Source organism: Armigeres subalbatus, chromosome 2 (genome assembly GCF_024139115.2).
Source record: "Armigeres subalbatus isolate Guangzhou_Male chromosome 2, GZ_Asu_2, whole genome shotgun sequence".
NCBI lineage: Eukaryota > Metazoa > Arthropoda > Insecta > Diptera > Culicidae > Armigeres > Armigeres subalbatus.
In genome coordinates, this window is record NC_085140.1 from 71,685,387 (window position 1) to 71,703,791 (window position 18,405).

Sequence of the window (18,405 nt, forward strand, 5' to 3'; positions counted from 1 at the left end):
GTATTTTTCAATTTCCGAATTTGTTTATTTCACGTTAAAAAATCTCTAGATCAAATGCAAAAGAAAAATCTGGCGGGAATATTTCATGTTCAAGATATTTCTCACACGATTATGTTATTTTGGGACAAAGTGCTAACCATTGGCTTCCAGCATAGTGCATATCCGCACAGTATCTCATAGGTAACATAGTGCAATGATATACGGATAAAAAAAAAACTAGTGTAAATATTGCGCGACAACATTATAAAGATCACACCAGTGGTTGTTAAACTTTCTAAATGCGGAAATCTTGTACCCATGGTCACTACCCGTTAAGGTACCCCGGGGCAAGTGAAAATACGGGGTAAGTGGGTACTATGACTGCAGATGAATCAATGAACGTTTTTAATGATAACAATGTTCTAGGAAGATGAAGCAGAACTATAAACGAATTCACCCGACACAAAAATATTTGGAATCAAAACCATTTGAAGCACCATACTAATGCTATTGCTTGATAATGACTTTAAACTACCGGGAAAATTTATTACTTTTATTTTAATTAACAATGGATTTTCAACTAAATAGTCTTTTCTAAATACATCATTGATGTGGAAAGTGAATATTTTGAGCAATTAAATAATAGTGTGGCATCGAATACGATTTAAACATTTTAATTAAAGTCAAATTTTGCCATTTTAATTTGCCCTTGACTTTTAACATACATGGGGCAAGTGGGACATATTTAAACAACATTTTCGATAAAGCTATTTTAATTGTTTTAGATGGTTGTCTAGTGAAAAATAACTTCGTCATTCATATATCATATGGATCTGAATCAAATGCTGTTTAATTTCATTGTTAAAAAGTATTGTACAGTTATTTACCAAATGTGTATTTTACATTCTGAAAATTATCTCCCGCATGAAGAAGAGCAATAGCTATAACTATGCGATATTCTTCCGTTTACAGTGCAAATAATCTATTTATTCTACAATAGGTCAACAGGATTTGTCTTGTGTTTTGTTATTTTCAAACTTCGCATCAGATTTTCAGATAAATAAAGGGCTTTTAGCACATAAATTGGCTATATTGTTCTTTTACAAATTAAAAACACTGCACATTGCCTGAATAAAAACGTTTCCTCAGAAGTATTGATTTGTGTAATAATTTGTGTTCTACAAAGAGAAATAATTATTCATACGAAAAGTGAATAAATTTTTTGCTTATCCTTGCCACCTAAAACGTTTGGTACAAAAGTGAGCTGATGGAAAACAAAGACAACAGCCAAATAAACAAAAAATCGGCTGTCGTCTAGTTTTCATATCTGCTAACATTATAATCCCTTTTTTGTTGCAAAAAATAAAGTCCGACATGCAACCAATTTCCATCCATGATCTGAAAATACTAATACTCAGAAATAATATGACCAGTTTATCTATATTCCGCAAATTAGTTTCGTTCGACAGTAGAAAACAGAATAGGTCCCACTTGCCCCGTTTGAAGGGTTAAGTGGGTCCTGAAGGTAAATTTATTTCTTGCACTACCAATATTTTTGTAATTGAATAAATGGCTTCCAACTCCTCTATACTTCAACAATGGAAGCATATAATGATGTATCAGTGGTTAATTTTCTGAAATAACCTGTTTTCTAAGTATTCGTTAATAATTTGGTTGAACTAGCGTTTTTCTAGGTCCCACTTGCCCCGGGGTACCTTACATCTGACATATTTTCAGAGTTAAGCAATCATTTAGAATTCTTTGAGTTTGGGGTGCAGATTTCAGGAACATTAGAATCTTTCTTCTTAACACATCCCATAGTATTACTGGTAAATTAGTTTAACGATTTATTTATGTCCTGATAAATGTTCTAGCTAATTACCTAGTCTAAATTAAAAAACATAGAATCAGATTTTGCATAATAGTCGCAGATGCAATGAGCCCATTCATCAACGTGACACGGACAGAGGATCGTGGCAGGATTATGCAGCTGGTGTCTGCTACATACTCAACTTTGCGTTAGAAGGAAAAACACGAAGAGCAAGGATTAACACGATTCACACGAAGTTCACTTAGCCACCTGGTCACACCGGATACGGTTAGAACATGCTAGGAGAACGCTTGGAACAAGACAATGTCCGTAGACGCATGGTCTATGCAGTTCCAGTCAACGAAAATGCTACAAGTTTGGTGGGGTAGCGAAATCCTGTTGGTTGATTAGCTCGAGTGGTTTTCAAATCAGTCCATCTGGTATAAAAGAATTATTAAACACTAGGTTATGGGATCTCAGGTTATGGGTGCCTATAATATATGTACGCTTAACGAAAACTAAACGGGCGGGACTAATGGGCTTACTAAATTGAATACAAGAAAGTAGCCTTCTCGCACGCGATCCATTTTTTCAAGAACGGATCTATGTCACTTGACTGCTACTGATGCCATCCATGCGATCTAATTTTTGCAGTGTCTTCTTCTGACGCACGTTCATGATTCTGCTACCGACAGAAAATTCCTGCCGTCGCCAATGTTGCGCTCGCACACTAATGTGCAATTCGGCATGTGTATATATTTACATGTTTGTTTTCCTTCTGCTCATAACCTCAAAATTGATCAGGTCATCACAATGATGTCAAAGGAGTCAAGAAATATATGGGAATATACTCATTTTAACAAGCTTTGCTGAGTTGCACCATCTAGCAGTGTTTGTTTTCCTTTTATCGCCACTCACACATTCGGACGTGAGAATCTCAATAAAAAATGATGGCGCCTTTCCAAACACTAACAGTAACAAAACCAAAAGCAGAATCAATAGAGGATGCAATATAGGAATTTCATCTGAGCGACATATTACTTAAGGTGAAGGTGAATTGAGTACCAAAACAAAGCTTTGAAAGTATTGGTACGATGAAAACTGTCATATACTGTAGTAGTATTGGTGTCGTATTTATAAAAACAAAGAATATTAGTAGGGTGGTTCAAAAAACGACCCAGCTCCACCACTCTCAATCGATTTCGTACCATGCTCGGAGTGTCCTCCAAAAGCTTACTGTCGTATTCCAGCCGAAAACGGCTGAATGGAATCCGCCATTAAAGAGCGGTGCGACTGTTCGTTTTAAAATTCGACAACAAACTGCCGGTGCAATCTTCGTCGTTGCTACTCAATCCAATGGCGCTACCAACACCATCTCACACTGCGGCGGCAGCAATGAACCATTGCATCATGACGTCATCCGACTTTTTTTTTACCCGTATTCAAATGGAAAGTGAAGTTTCATGAGGGCATTTTTTACATTCTTTCACAATAGAGATCAGTATAAGTGCAAATGCAACATTGAGAGTTCGAATCAAGTTTAATTTGAAACTTGCTACATTGTAGGGTACCAGCTGTATTTTGGATCGGGCTCATATTTTGGACCACCTAGCTAAATTTTGCATTTATATCACACAGAACTAAATCAAGCATGCAACATTTCAACTTTATTGCAAAAAGAAACTATCCATAAGGTATCTCCTACATTTGTGTCTTATAAATTATAGCGATTTTGAAACAATATTGTCACGCATTTAACCATTCCGGCTGGATTGGACCAAAACCAAGACGCCATTGTAAAATTTAAGTCAACTTTCAAAAGGTGTAAGTTTATTTGAACATAGATTTAAAACATGTGAATGATGTTGTTGACTTATTATAACCTAATTGAAGCAGTTTCATATCGCGAGCAAAACATTGTGAGTTTAAAAACAGTATTCTGAGGCATGTCGAAAATAGGTTCATTTTTCATTGAACCGAACATATTTTCGACATACCTTTATTTTTAGCTCAAGATCTCTTAAACTTTTATTGTTACCAAACCATTTGTTTCTCTAGTATCAAACCATTCATAAATTACTGTTCATACCGCATTTATAAACTACCGTTCATTGATGTAAGCCCTAGGAAAATGTCTATTAAACCAACATGTAACTGTTTTCATTATTTCCTTACGATCGTTTGGAAAAGAACGTGCAAGGAGCAAAGAATAACCGGGCAACCCACTACTATCAATAACACAAATGGAACAGATCTGGCAAACTACACAAAAAATATGGTAGAAGTGACCAGGTGTATACATCACGGCCATGGACAGAACGTTTGTTTTGCTTTGATGATGCTGCACCGAGTGGTACTGAAATTGATAATAGCTTCAATACCCTTAGCTGGTAGATATTGTTCTAAGCTTTAAAGTGGTTATAAAAATGTATTGCTTAACAAGAACTTTAAGGATAAACGCCGAAAATGCTGGAGATCACTAGCTTGATCTAATAGTAACATAGCTTTGCAAGCAATACAAAATTGTTCGAGTGGTCCAAAATATGTTCAACAGGTGGTCCAACATAAAAACAGGTGGTCCAAAATTAAATCTTACATATCTTCAGAATTTATGATAGTTTGGTTCTTTCGGTGGGATTTACAACACTTTTAGCTACAAATCCTCCCTAGCATTCGCCACTGTTTAGTTGCTTAGGGGATTGATCAAGCATTATTTCAAAATCCAACTTTTATTCGAAAAATTGTTCGGCCATCTCCTAAAGTGGTCCAAAATACCTCCCTTACCCTACGGTAAATTTGGACACGCAAAATATGTGATTTCACGAAATTGGTATATTTGATTGCTTATGTTTGATATGCTATCCGCAATAGCAGAATCAATTAATAGTCTAGAATCACTTATACAAACTATACACCTATACACCTACTACTTGAACAAAAACTGATTGAGCACAAGCCGGTTCAAGTTTGTATGTACAGTAGACATTCGATAACTGCAAGTCATTTAACTGCAATGCTTTTTAACTGCAATAGTTGCAGTAGTTGCAACAGTTTTGCAGTTATCGGACCGCTAAACTTCAAACTGGTGTCAAACTCAATGACAGCTGCATTGCGCTCCACATTTGGATGCACTTTTATTGCATCTGACGTCGATTAACAACCGTTTGACGTCTAGAATGCGTTGCAGTTAACAAACGGCATCCGTTAACTGAGAAGTAAACATTTTGCAGTTATCGAACGGCTACTGTATGAGAAGCTAAACCTTTCATTAGACTGGCCACAGCGCCTCTCCTCCAAACACTGGCGAAAAGAGAGCCCACATAGCTAAAAGCAACAAGATTTCACTGAACGAAAACCACACCTTAGGAAAGATCCATTGATTACGTAACGCAAAAAATAGCATTTTATACCCCGCTCTTCCCCATGTCACACTTTTTGTATGAAGTATCTGGAAGATCTGTATGGATCGTCAAACTTCAGCCTAACCACCCTCTCCCTTCTAAACGATACGTTATTTAAGGATGTTCCCTTAACCAATCGTTCCACAATTGATAATCAATTTCAACCTTGTCGTAGTTTTCGCGTAACTACGCAAAATGCAACATTGCTGCTCCTGGTGCGATAGATATCACAGACAAATTTTGGCTAATTTTGTTGAATTACACGTTTCACTGATGCCTTATGAGAAGCCTAATTATCATGCTAAAGTTCGCAACCTCGATTCAAATCGACTACTAACTATTGGAACAATTGAATGGTTGTCTATGAAGTCAAAGCTCTTGAATATTTCATCCAGTCATATGGTCTCCCTCCTCGCCAGCGCCCAATGACGAAGCGCCACAATCAGAATAATGTAAAATTCAACCTCCCCATATCAACTCTCATACAAACCTGAAACGACCTGTGCACGGTAAGCCCCTATTCAAACCCGCCCAAACCATCGGATGACACCCAAAATATGAAACATAATCGACTGAGCGTGGCGGAGCAAAATAATTTTTGAGCCACCCTAATTATTAGTTTGCTGCTGCCGGTGCCGGTGTTTACATTTGCTCCGCGATCCGTTTTTAGTAGTTTTTTCGGGCAAAAATAGCAGTTTTTATTAAGTTTTCGCTTCAAACAAGTGACTGATTTCAAAAAATGAAGACTAATCTGCATTCTATTAGCATTTCGAGCTGCTCATGTACGTAGAAGTGTGTGTTACTCGCTCGTTGCAGGCAATGCTTCTTGTATACACGGTATACACAAAGAAAACATCGATCTGATGTCCGTGTTGGGAATGCCTGTGAGAAAAATATCCTCGCAAAACTCTTGTAAATTGCAAAAAGCGTAATACTGCATAAATATTCATTTCAATTATATTATGATTTTATTAATTCAGTCAATTTGATGAAAATATGCTATCGGTTGTTGCTACTATGCATGCCAGTCATTTCGCTCCGGTTTCAACAATAAAACATAACAACAACATAACATAACAATAAAACATCGTGCTGAAATTTCAAAAAATCATCAAATTCGCTATATGTGGTCACTGTTGTAAGTCAAACAGAGGTGCCTACAACTGGGCAGCTTCCTTTACCTTTCTTATTTCAAGTATAACCCATCTTATATCAATATTTCTATTTCTACTTACATAAGTTTTTGACATTTTGGAATTTTGATGACCTGTCCTCCTCACTCCCTGAGATACGAAGACTAGCAACATAGTATCTCACTAATTGTCATGAAGGATATACACTGCTCTACTTATTACTTTTACCAAGTCCCAGCTCATCCAAATTTAATGAGAAAACTTTCCAATCGGCTAGATAGTGGATGATAGATATAAGCTGCCAAAGCTTATCCCATCTCTCCCCTGATCTATCCCAATAGTAATCACTGCCAGACAAACAATATACAAAAACAAAATAGTTGGTTCTTTTTTTCTCTCATTACACTTTGTGTAACTCAACCTTCAGCCATCAATTGATAGGGGAAAACGTTCAAAATGCTATACAGAGCTAGACAAAAATTTCGTCTGTATTTCACTGTATTTGTCAGAAAACCTGATAAAATAAAACAAATAAATGAAAGTAATCACTATACGGATCACTTGTTCAATATATTTTACCTCCTATGGAAAGCAACCTTAGTACAAAATAATCTTCTAGTCTCACAAATACAAGGTTCATAGCGTAATAGTCACATAGGTATCATATCCAAGTTTTATTGTCCCCATCTCTCCTATTGGCGACAAACGATTATCGACCGGTCCAATGAAGTGCTGCACTCCTCGCTAAACGGGGATCCTCAACGAACTCACCTCGACTCCGCCGGCGATATTAATTATATTTCGCACAGTTTCCGCAACCGGTTCGGTATTGCCGTGCGACCAGCTTGATTGTGAAAGTTTTGCAATTTAGGTGGATTTGCCTTCTGGCGACTATGGAAACGTCATTCTTCCATGGGGTGCTTCCCAATGGCTGCCGGTTGGCAGGCAACCGATTACGGCACCACCACGCTGCCGCCCCGGTTCGGTTACGTTTTGAACGTTTCGGAGAACTTTGTGAACACGTTCATATAGATCATTTTCAGCTACATTCCTCACTTGGTTGCGAAATGGAAAAAGCCAAACTCATAGAAAAAGTTTTGAAACTGTCTGTAGGTGAAGTGCCTCCGGCAAAAACCGAACAATGAAACGGCGATAGGCTTGTTTTAAAACTGGGTTGAAAATCTAGTGGAGTTTCCTTCATTCAAGTGACCCCGTTGAAAGTCGTTATCGTGGTGTGGTGACAATGATTTTTTTTATACGCAAGTAGAAAAAGTTTTTTTACAATTTCATTTGTTCCTAGGATGCATTAGCATTGAGGAACCAATTGGGGGTGTGGTTTTAATCCGGAAATATCAAAACTCAACTGTAAGGTCGTTTCATTTGCCTTGTACTTAGTTTTGAACAAGTTTGACAGCTTGCAATCAAATCAATTTTTAAATTGATCCACAATTCCGTCACAAAGCAGAAAATTTTAACCGATAGTAACTTCTTCGAAGCTAGAACCATGTATTCCATATCAATCACGTTTGCAGATGACAATGATTTATGACCCGACGAATCGTTTTACTTGTTGCAGCAAGCAACGGTCCATTTCGCTCCGTCCTTGAGGGACATGTTTTTGACGACTGCCAGCCAGTCCCGTAGATTTACACAGCATAAAACCCAAAAGGCACCACGTGTACTACGCCATCTGATTGTTTACCACCATGCTGTGGAAAAGCCATCTGTTCAATTGTGCCCCCAATCAATGAACCTTGTCGATGGCATTTCACCGAGAGAAGCAGATTGGTAAAGCTACGATTGCCGTCTTGACGATTACCGGAAATTGTTACTGCGGGGAGAACAATCTGCAAAACATGTTCTCCGAACTAAAACGCCACCAATGTAAATCCCTTCGAGGCAGGAAGCAAACAAAGGTATTCGTCACTTCAACATCCAGCATGATGTATGACTTTTAAGCGTAATGCGGGGCAAAAGTGCTAATAGAAAGGAAGTTTACAATATTATTTAGGGAGAAAGATTTATTTTCATATGTGAATGCGTATTTTTTATCATTTGAGGTTTTCATTTTTTTTTAGATACAGGAGAGAAAAGGACCGAATCGCAAAATTTTATCAAAATTCAAATTCTTTCGACTCCTGAATACTGGTGGCTTGAGCGGCGAATTGTTTAGCTTAAGGTCACTCCTCACGGAATCCAAGTTTCAAAGTGCTCGCGTTTTCGGGGGCACACCACTCGATACGGAAGCAACGCACAACTGTACTTTTTATTATTTCACGCATGCTGCGACGCAGCAAAGCTAAATCAACAAAAATGACAGTTGTGCGCCGCCTTCGTATCGAGTGGTGTGCCCCCTAAAACGCGAACACTTTGAAACTTGGATTCCGTGAGGAGTGACCTTAAGGTAACTGATTCTAATCCATGTTCAAACTCGTGGATATTGAAGATAGCCGCGTTTTTGGGGAGTACGTTAAATTTGTTATTATATGACCGCTTGTGCAAAACAATTTCTTAATGTGTATAGAATCTCTTCTTAGTTTATTAAAGAGACAAACGCTGGGAGTCTTAAATATGTTCGATGTATTGGAGTCTTTCAATACCACAATCAAATATACTGCTAAGTGTGGTCATATTTCCATAAGCAATTTTAGGTTCCATGGGTTTCACGAACACGGCCATACCTCAAATATAGACGATCCAGACATGCAGACTCAAGTTCTGGAATATTCGACCGCGCGATTTAATTGATAACAATGCAAATTTGACCGAAAGAGATATTTTGATGTCAAAAAGTACTTGTTTGCAAAAATTCACTAATTCTAAATGCGCCCCGGTGTACTCTATCCGAATGACATGTAACGAGATGGACGTTTTGTGTTCGTGGCATGTGACGAGCGATGATGTACGGATGAAGGCACATTTATATCATATTCCACCGTGTGTCACCAGCCTGGAAACAAGTGAAATCATGTGTCGCAGCTATGACTGGTAGGTAACTTATACACTACCCGCCAAAAGTATGGAAGCGCAAAAATAAGTATTGCAACACCTGCTTTGAATATTGCAACACTCCGAAAACTTTAGCATCACTCCGGAACTAACATATTCGTGAAGATTTATCGTCGGATCCTTTACATTTAGAATGGTGGAACCTTCTACAAAATTTATCACGGCGATAAGTGCATTGCGAAAGAGGACAATTTAGCTCTTTGGAGTGCCCTGGCCACCAGGTAGACCGCGGATTATCCAGATTCTGAATTACGTGTGAAGTCACCGCTTAATACATCTATTCATTCTAGCGACATGCCAAATGTTCATCATCTTTCGTAATCGCAATATGACAGAAAAATCAATGCTGATTGACGCTAGCTTGACCCTTGGCGTCCTCCCAGTGGTCCTCCGGGAGTTTCGGAACATCCGGTAAAGTGGTTAAATTTTGAAATTCGTCACAGAAAGCTGCGACTTTTTCAAAGCCGATTGTGGCAGAATTATCAGAGCAAAATCAATGCAAGCATCACTCATTGACCCCAGATGGCCTCCAAGTGGTCCTCCGCAAATTCCGGAACATCCGATGAAGTGGTCAATTTTTAAAATTCGCTCCAGGAAGCTGCGATTTTTTCTAAACGGTTTGAGGGAGCATTGCCAGAGAAAAGTCAATGCAAGCATCACTAATTGATCCCAAGTGGCCTCGTATTGTTCCTCCGGAAGATCCGGGACATCCGGTGAAGTGGCCAATTCTTGAATCTCGTCCTAAAAAGCTGCGACTTTTTCTAAGCCGATTGTGGCAAAGTTGTGGGAATTCCTCCGGAAGTCGTTCTAGGAATTCTTGCGAAAGACTTTTCAGGAATTCCTTCGGAAGACCTTCCAGGAATTCCTTCGAAAGACCTCCCAGGAATTCCAGGAATTCATTCGGAAGTTCCTCCAGGAATTCCTTCGGAAGTTCATCCAGGAATTCCTTCGGAAGTTCCTCCAGGAATTCCTTCGAAAGTTACTCCAGGAATTCCTTCGGAAGTTCCTCCAGGAATTCCTTCGGAAGTTCCTCCAGGAATTCCTTCGGAAGTTCCTCCAGGAATTCCTTCGAAAGTTCCTCCAGGAATTCCTTCGGAAGTTCCTCCAGGAATTCCTTCGGAAGTTCCTCCAGGAATTCCTTCGGAAGTTCCTCCAGGAATTCCTTCGAATGTTCCTCCAGGAATATCTTCGGAAGTTCCTCCAAGAATACCTTCGGAAGTTCCTCCAGGAATTCCTTCGGAAATTCCTCCAGGAATTTCTTCGGAAGTTCCTCCATTCCCTAAGAAGTTCCTCCAGGAATTCCTTCGAAAGTCCCTCCAGGAATTCCTTCGAAGATTCCTCCCGAAATTCCTTCGGAAGTTCCTCCAGGAATTCCTTCGGAAGTTCCTCCAGGAATTCCTTCGGAAGTTCCTCCAGAAATTCCTTCGAAGATTCCTCCCAGAATTCTTTCGGAAGTTCCTCCAGGAATTCCTTCGAAGTTCCTCCAGGAATTCCTTCGAAGTTCCTCCAGGAATTCCTTCGGAAGTTCCTCCAGGAATCCCTTCGGAAGTTCCCCCAGGAATTCCTTCGAAGTTCCTCCAGGAATTCCTTCGAAGTTCCTCCAGAAATTCCTTCGGAAGTTCCTCCAGAAATTCCTTCGGAAGTTCCTCCAGGAATTCCTTCGGAAGTTCCTCCAGGAATTCCTTCGGTAGTTCCTCCAGGAATACCTTCGGAAGTTCCTCCAGGAATTCCTTCGGAAGCTCTTCCAGAAATTCCTCAGGAAGCTCCTCCAGAAATTCTTTCCAGGAATTTTTCCGGAAGATCCTTCACCTTCCAGGACTGCTTCCGAAAGTTTCTCCAGGAATTCCTCAAGAAGTCCCTCAAAGAATTCCTTAAGAAGTTCCTCTAGGAATTCCTCCAGAAGTCCCTCCGAATTCCTCTGGAAAATTCCTTAAGAAGTTCCTTCATGAACTACTCAAGAATTTCCTCCAGGAATACCTCCGGGAGTTTTTCAGGAAGTGTACCGGAAGTTTCTCCAGGAATTCCTCCAAATGTTTTTCCGTCCGTTCTTCCAAGAAATCCCCTTGAAATTTTTTGCAGGAATTCCTCCGGAAATTCCACTGGAGTCCGAAAATTCCACTAGGACCTACTCCAGAAATCCCCCAAAATCTCTACATAAATTACTTTGAGAACTATACAGAAATTTCCTCTGAATTCGTTTCTAAATACACATGGAATTCTTCTAAGCCCACCTATCTCCGATCTCCGATATTTTTTCCTGAAATTTCGCATTCCGCATTCCGCCAGAAAACCGTTTGGAAATTTTTTAGAAGTTCTTTCAGAAATTCCCCAGAAATCACCCAGAAAACCGTTCGCGATTCATTTTCAGGAAATACTCTTGCAATATTATAAAGAAGTTAACCTGAAAATACTCTCAGAAATGCTCCCACTTTTTCTTCCACAAGGAGGGGCTTGTATTCCACAAGGAATTCTGCCAAAAAATGACCAGGAATTTCTGCGGAAATTACGTGGAGAATTGTCCCAGATATCCCTTTATAGATTCGTTTCGAAATTCCCCCAAAAATTTCTCAAGGTATTCTCAAGAAAAATCCAAGAATAGCTCCGGGAAATTGCCCTTCCAGAAAGATTTTACGATAGAATTTTTATGCGAATATCTGAAGGAGTTCCTAAAAGAATTCATAACGAAATTCCTGAAGGATTTTTTTAACAACGTTCTTAAGAAATTCACGAAGATATTCCTGATTTGAATCTGAAGAAATTTTTACAAAATTGTTTGAAATAATTTTGGGTGATTCCGATTTATAAACTATATCGGAAATGAGATTATATTCTGCATCATTAGAAGTGGAAAAATGTCAAATGAACATGGTGGAAAATATGTATTTCTGACAGGAGTTAGACGAAACTGGAAAACTGAACTTGACTTTACTGTTAATGCTCTTTTGGAAAAAAGTTCGAAATCCATAATCCTACTGCCTACAATAGCCATCGGCGTTGTAAAAAATATTTGGACGTGGTAAATTTTCATACAATTCATTTTGATGGTGGCGGCGCACAGGTCTATTCCTGAGGACCACTCAGTGAAATTTTGTGAAATCTGTGAAATCAGTGAAATCTAACTTACGAGGGAAGATTACTAAGACGAATTTAAAAAAATGGACCACTTCACCGAATGTTCCAGAACTTTTAGAGGACCATCCGAGGAGAACGACTAGTTGTTATATTGAATTAGCTCTGACATTTTTACAACAAGCGATTTTCAGAATGTTGCAGCTTTCTGAGTTGAATTACAGAAATGAGAAAGTGAAAGTTTGTTTCTTGTCCGGTCGTGTTTCTCCAGTCAGCGGATCGACCGGTCGTCAAAGTTTAGTTTTGCTTTGCGCGAGTGAGTAAATAAATCAGAAAGTGAAAGTTTGTTTCTTATCCGGTCGTGTTTCTCCAGTAAGCGGATCGGCCGGTCGTCGAAGTTTAGTTTTGCTTTGTGCGGAAGGCAAAACGATCGGCCGGTCGTCGTAATTTTGTTCTGCTTTGCGCGGGTGAGTGAACAAATCAGAAAGTGAAAGTTTCAGACAGCGAGAGTGTTATTTCCCATCCCATAGATCGCATCACTCACCGAAGTGAATCCAGATAAATTATCCTTTGTAACTAAAACGATCTCCTATTCCAAGACAATCGTGTAGATGCAGAGGTGTTCTCGGTCTCTAGTAGCAACGAGAGTCGGACTAACAATCCTTCCCTTCCTATATGACCGTAAGGACGTGGCCGGCGCCGTTATTGACTTTAGATATTTGAGCTCCCGAAACGTGTACATTGAGAATGGGTAGCTAGTCCCAAGCCCCATTTATTGTGTTCTCTGTACAATTTCGCAAGTTCTAGTCAATCACGGAGTAGCAACTACGAATTGTGCGGTCATAATGCTCATGCTCATGCTCATGTTGCAGCTTTCTGAGTTGAATTACAGAAATTTACCACTTCTCCGGATATTCTAAAGCTCCCGGAGGATTAGTAGGTGGCCACCAGGCGTCAATGGGAGATGCTCGCATTGATTTAACTCTGGCATTACTATTACAGTCAAACCTCTATGAATTGATGTTCTATGACTCGATATCGACTCATGGAGGCAAAATATGCCATATTGAAAAAAATATTCTGGGTTACTGTGATGGTCCCTTCAAACAGATTTTCAATGATTCTCTATTCCACGTCTCGATATTTAAACGAGTCTTCATTATCGACTCATTGAGGTTTGCCTGTACAAACGGTATAGGAAAAATCGCAGTTTTCTGGGATGCATTATAAAACCATTAAATATGACCACTTCACTGGATTATCCACTGGTCAATGAGTGGTGCTTGCATTGATTTTGCTCTCACAATGCTACCACAGACGTTTTAGAAAAACTCGCAGCTTGCTGGGACGTAATTTAAAAATTGACCACTTTACCGGATGTTTCGGATCTTCCGGAGGAATACTGGGAAACCACTTAAGGTCAATTAGTGATGCTTGCTCTGATTTTTCTCTGACAATGCTTTCTCAAACCGTTTAGAAAAAATCGCAGCTTTCTGGGACGAATTTAAATAATTGGCCACTTTACCGGATGTTCAGGATGTTCCGGATCTTCCGAAGGAATACTGGGAGACCACCTGGGGTCAATTAGTAATGCTTGGATTGATTTTTCTCTGACAATGCTTCCACCAACCGTTTAGAAAAAATCGCAGCGTTTTGGGACGAATTTAAATAATTGGCCACTTTACCGAATATTCTGGATCTTCCGGAGGAATACTGGGAGACAACCTGGGTTCAATTAGTGATGCTTGCATTGATTTTTCTCTGAAAATGCTTCTACAAACCGTTTAGAAAAACTCGCAGCTTTCTGGGACGAATTTAAATAATTGACCACTTTACCGGATGTTTCCGGATCTTCCGGAGGAATACTGGGAGACCACCTGGGATCAATGCTTTCATTGATTTTTCCCTGACAATGCTTTCACAAACCGTTTAGAAAAAATCGCAGCGTTTTGGGACGAATTTAAATAATTGACCACTTTACCAGATATTCTGGATCTTCCGGAGGAATACTGGGAGACCACCTGGGGTCAATTAGTGATGCTTTCATTGATTTTTCTCTCACAATGCCTCCACAAACCGTTTAGAAAAAATCGCAGCTTTCTGGGACGAATATTAATAATTGACCACTTTACCGGATGTACCGGAACTCCCGGAGAATCAGTGGGAGGCTACCACTAACTGGTCAAGCAAACGTCAGTCAGCATTGATTTTCCTGTCATATTGCGATTACAAAAGATGATGAAAACCGCATCTCGCTAGAATGAATACATTTATTAAATTGTGACTTCACAAGTGTTCCAGAATCCGGAGCATCCGGATGTCTACCCGGTGGCCAAGACACCCAGGGAGCTTAATTGACGTCCGGCCTGACGTCCGGTCGTGAACAATTTTGTTGAAGGTCCCATTATTCTAAATGGAAAAGATCCGATGGGAATATGGGAGTTCTGAAGTGATGCTAAACTTTTTTGGGGGTGTTGCAATATTCAAAGTAGGTGTTGCAATACTTATTTTTGCGCTTCCATACTTTTGGCGGGTAGTGTATAAGCATGCGTGTTTTTCGTTTGATAGGATGTATTTTTCAGGTTGGATAAAATCCCACTGATTTCAAGCCATGCGCGAAAAACGTTGCATGTTGAAGAGGCTTCCAATCGGCTGTTCAATCGCATATGGATAATGGATATGGGAATGTGTACTCGTTTGCATTTGATGTTGAGCCATGGTTCAACGCATGGCAAATAAGTGAATGACAGTATTTTATTCAGATGGCTCAGAATATGTCCTGCACAATGAATTGAAAAATAAACTACGTGTAAAAATATGTGGAAGTGGTAGACACATTCCACCGTGATATTTTATCGTTTTGAGTACAGTCATTATTTTCGGCAATTCAATTCAAAGCTGCAATAAATATCACTCTTGGCTTGCCGATACATATACACTAGAGTGGGGCGCAGTTGTATGGAAAAACGCAAACTTCGTCCGATCAAGTGAGATCAAGGTTTTTCTGAATCGTTTTAGGACCCCAATCAACTGTGCAAAATATGGGCTCGATTGGTTGCAACCTCGCATGCCGCATCACGTTTCAAATTTACATGGAGATTAGTATGGGAAAACGTACTTTTCACATTTTTGCTCTTAGCAACTTCAATTTATCATCAATCACGTGACTGAATACGTTAGTATATAGTCTGGAAGATGCCGAAAGACTTTGCCGAGGAAGGTACGTAGCTGGAAGATCTACAAAAAATGTTATTACGTTTCGAAAATTGATTGTTCAAACCATATGCAAGAAATCAATGTTACTGCCAGCACTACCAGACAACCTATGGTTTTCGGAAGGCAAAAGCCATCTTCCTTCTTGTCGGATTTTTTTCTTTGTAAAATGATTCCGGATAGCTCCCATTAGCTCTAAAGCCCTATAAGATCAATTATTTTGAAATAACACTCAGTTAAATTATTGGTCAACGTAGTACGGCAGTGCTGGCAGAATAAATGATTTTTTGCATATGGTTTGAACACTAAATGTTCGAAGCGTTATAACTTTTTTCGTGGGCGTTCCAGCAACGTGCCTTCTTCAGCAAAGTTATTCGGCATCCTTTGGGTTATACTTTAACGCAATGTGCCACTTGGTTTACGATAAACTGAAACCTCTAGTAGTAGAAATGCAAAAATATACGTTCTTCCATACTGATTTCCATACAAACTTCAAACGCGATGCGGAAAGCGAGGAAGCAACCAATCGGTCCCAAATTCTGCACAGTTGCTCAGGACCCAGAATAGCTTCGAAAAACCATTGATTTGAAAAAATGACCATGACGCCCCACTCTAATATACACTGACAAAATAAAACCACCATGCGTCTCCACTTCGTCAATTTAATGGCTTCTACCTTGAAAACCTTCTCGAAAAAGCATTCTTGATGAGCTCTTCCTTAAGTAATCGATAGGTGATATAAACTACTTACAATATTACACTTCAACACCAAATTTTCAAAACGATTTATCTGCTTTTGTAAACAAAGATTTAAACGTCGCATCTCGTAGGTGAAGACTTCTGCTATCTGTTGGTTGGGTTGGTTTGCGTGGGAGAGCTATCAGACTCGTCAAATCAACGTTTCAATCTTTGTTTATTAAAGCAGATAAGTCGTTTGAAAATTTTGTATAGACTTATACATAAATCACAGTAGGGTAAAAGTTCCGAAAGTCGTGGGTGTTCCTATAGTTGCGGTAGTGTAGTTTTTAGAGAATCTACAGATTAATCGTAGCAACCCACATTGTTGATCAATTAGGTGAACTGTCATTATACGAAACAAGCGAAAACAGCTTAGGAATATCCTCGAAAACGGTAAATTATCCTCAAATACCTTATTTATTTTTGGCCTTTGCACCAATAGTTGCGGTAGTGTTCCTATAGTTGCGAGTCCCGTAAGAAAACAATGGGATTCGCAACTATAGGAACACGAATTAAAAAATACCGCAATTATTGGAACATTGTACCAATAATTGGAGGAATGATTTTAGGCAAGAGTGGTAGATTTCGTAGCGGTTAAAACATATTTCGCGTAAGTTGGTAAGTTGGAAGCAATATAGATCAAGTGTAAGCGATCAAACAGTGATATCGGGTGCTTATTGCCTCCACTATTGGGTCTTTTACCCTATACATTGACATCAGACTGTAACGAATGTGACAAGACAGACAGTGTAAACGGTAAACAGAAAACAAGGTAGGCTCGTAAGAAAAATGACGCTTCAAAAGTGACGCATATTCTATCGTTGCATGTTGGAGTAGAAAAGTGAACATGCTGAGACCATAGATATAATAATCAAGATGTTGGAGTCAGAGCAAATTACCCAGTACATGTTTTTCTTTATTAACGTGATTTTTTATTGTAAATAAGCTCATCACCTGTTACCCAGTACACATTTTATGGTTCCATGTACTAAGATTTCGGTACCCGATGAAATAAAGCAACGCTTGAACATAAATTTGAGTAGTTCTATTTTTATACTGTTATCAAGGCTATCATTCTAGCTGTTTAATGGTTATTTTCCAACATTAGAATGAAAAGTGAAATAATGGGGGTATTCACTTAACAGCGTAAGCAGCTGTGTAACTGATTATTGAAATGTTTCATGCATAATCACATGGGACATATTTCAAATCGCCTATGAAACATTTCTATAAACTGATACGCAGCAACCTACGCCGTCATGTCTTCTTCTTCTTCATTGGCATTACATCCGCCACTGGGACATTGCCGCCTCGCAGCTTAGTGTTCATCAAGTTCTTCCACAGTTATAAACAGCGAGGTTTCTAAGCCAAGTTAGCTTATCTGCATTTGTATATTATAAGGCTAACATGATGATACTTTTATGCCCAGGGAGGTCGAGACAATTTCCAATCCGAAAATTGTCTAGACCGGCACCGGGAATCGAACCCAGCCACCCTCAGCATGGTCTTGCTTTGTAGCTGCGCATCTTACCGCATCTTATCACGGCTAAGGAGGGCCCCTCATGTGCATACCCCTGATATCTTTTGAAAATTCAGAAACATTCACGTGAAAAAAATTGTATAAACAACCAAGGAAATAACAGTTTTGATTAAACAAAGAATTTAATTTTTACAGACTCGCTTTGGATGACCTTCCGTCATCACTCACATATTGTTGAAATGTAGGACTCTAAATAATCTCCGAAAAGAATTGAACATAGAAAGTAAATTGAAAAGTATTATGAAAAATGATGAAAAACAAGAGAATAAGGTGATACAATTTGTGGAAAAAACTAGATTTAATTAATCTTTTACCAATTTTTTGGGAAACGACTGTGGGGTTTAATCATAGATCATTTAATTAACGGCTACGCAGTCTCATATGATTAAAACGAGTTTTTATTCGTCCGACGTTTCGACACGGGATTAGTGTCTTCTTCAGGGGAAGAATGATTTGTTCGTTTTTTGTCTTATGTTCTGTCTTTATGTTTTATAAAAACGAACAAATCATTCT

The 18,405-nt window shown here is 39.1% G+C and overlaps 1 protein-coding gene across 11 annotated transcripts in view; it reads right to left on the reverse strand.

The window, feature by feature from the left end:
• Positions 1-18,405, reverse strand: part of LOC134209017 (uncharacterized) — a 304,043-nt gene that overhangs the window by 112,838 nt on the left and 172,800 nt on the right. The window lies entirely within an intron of this gene.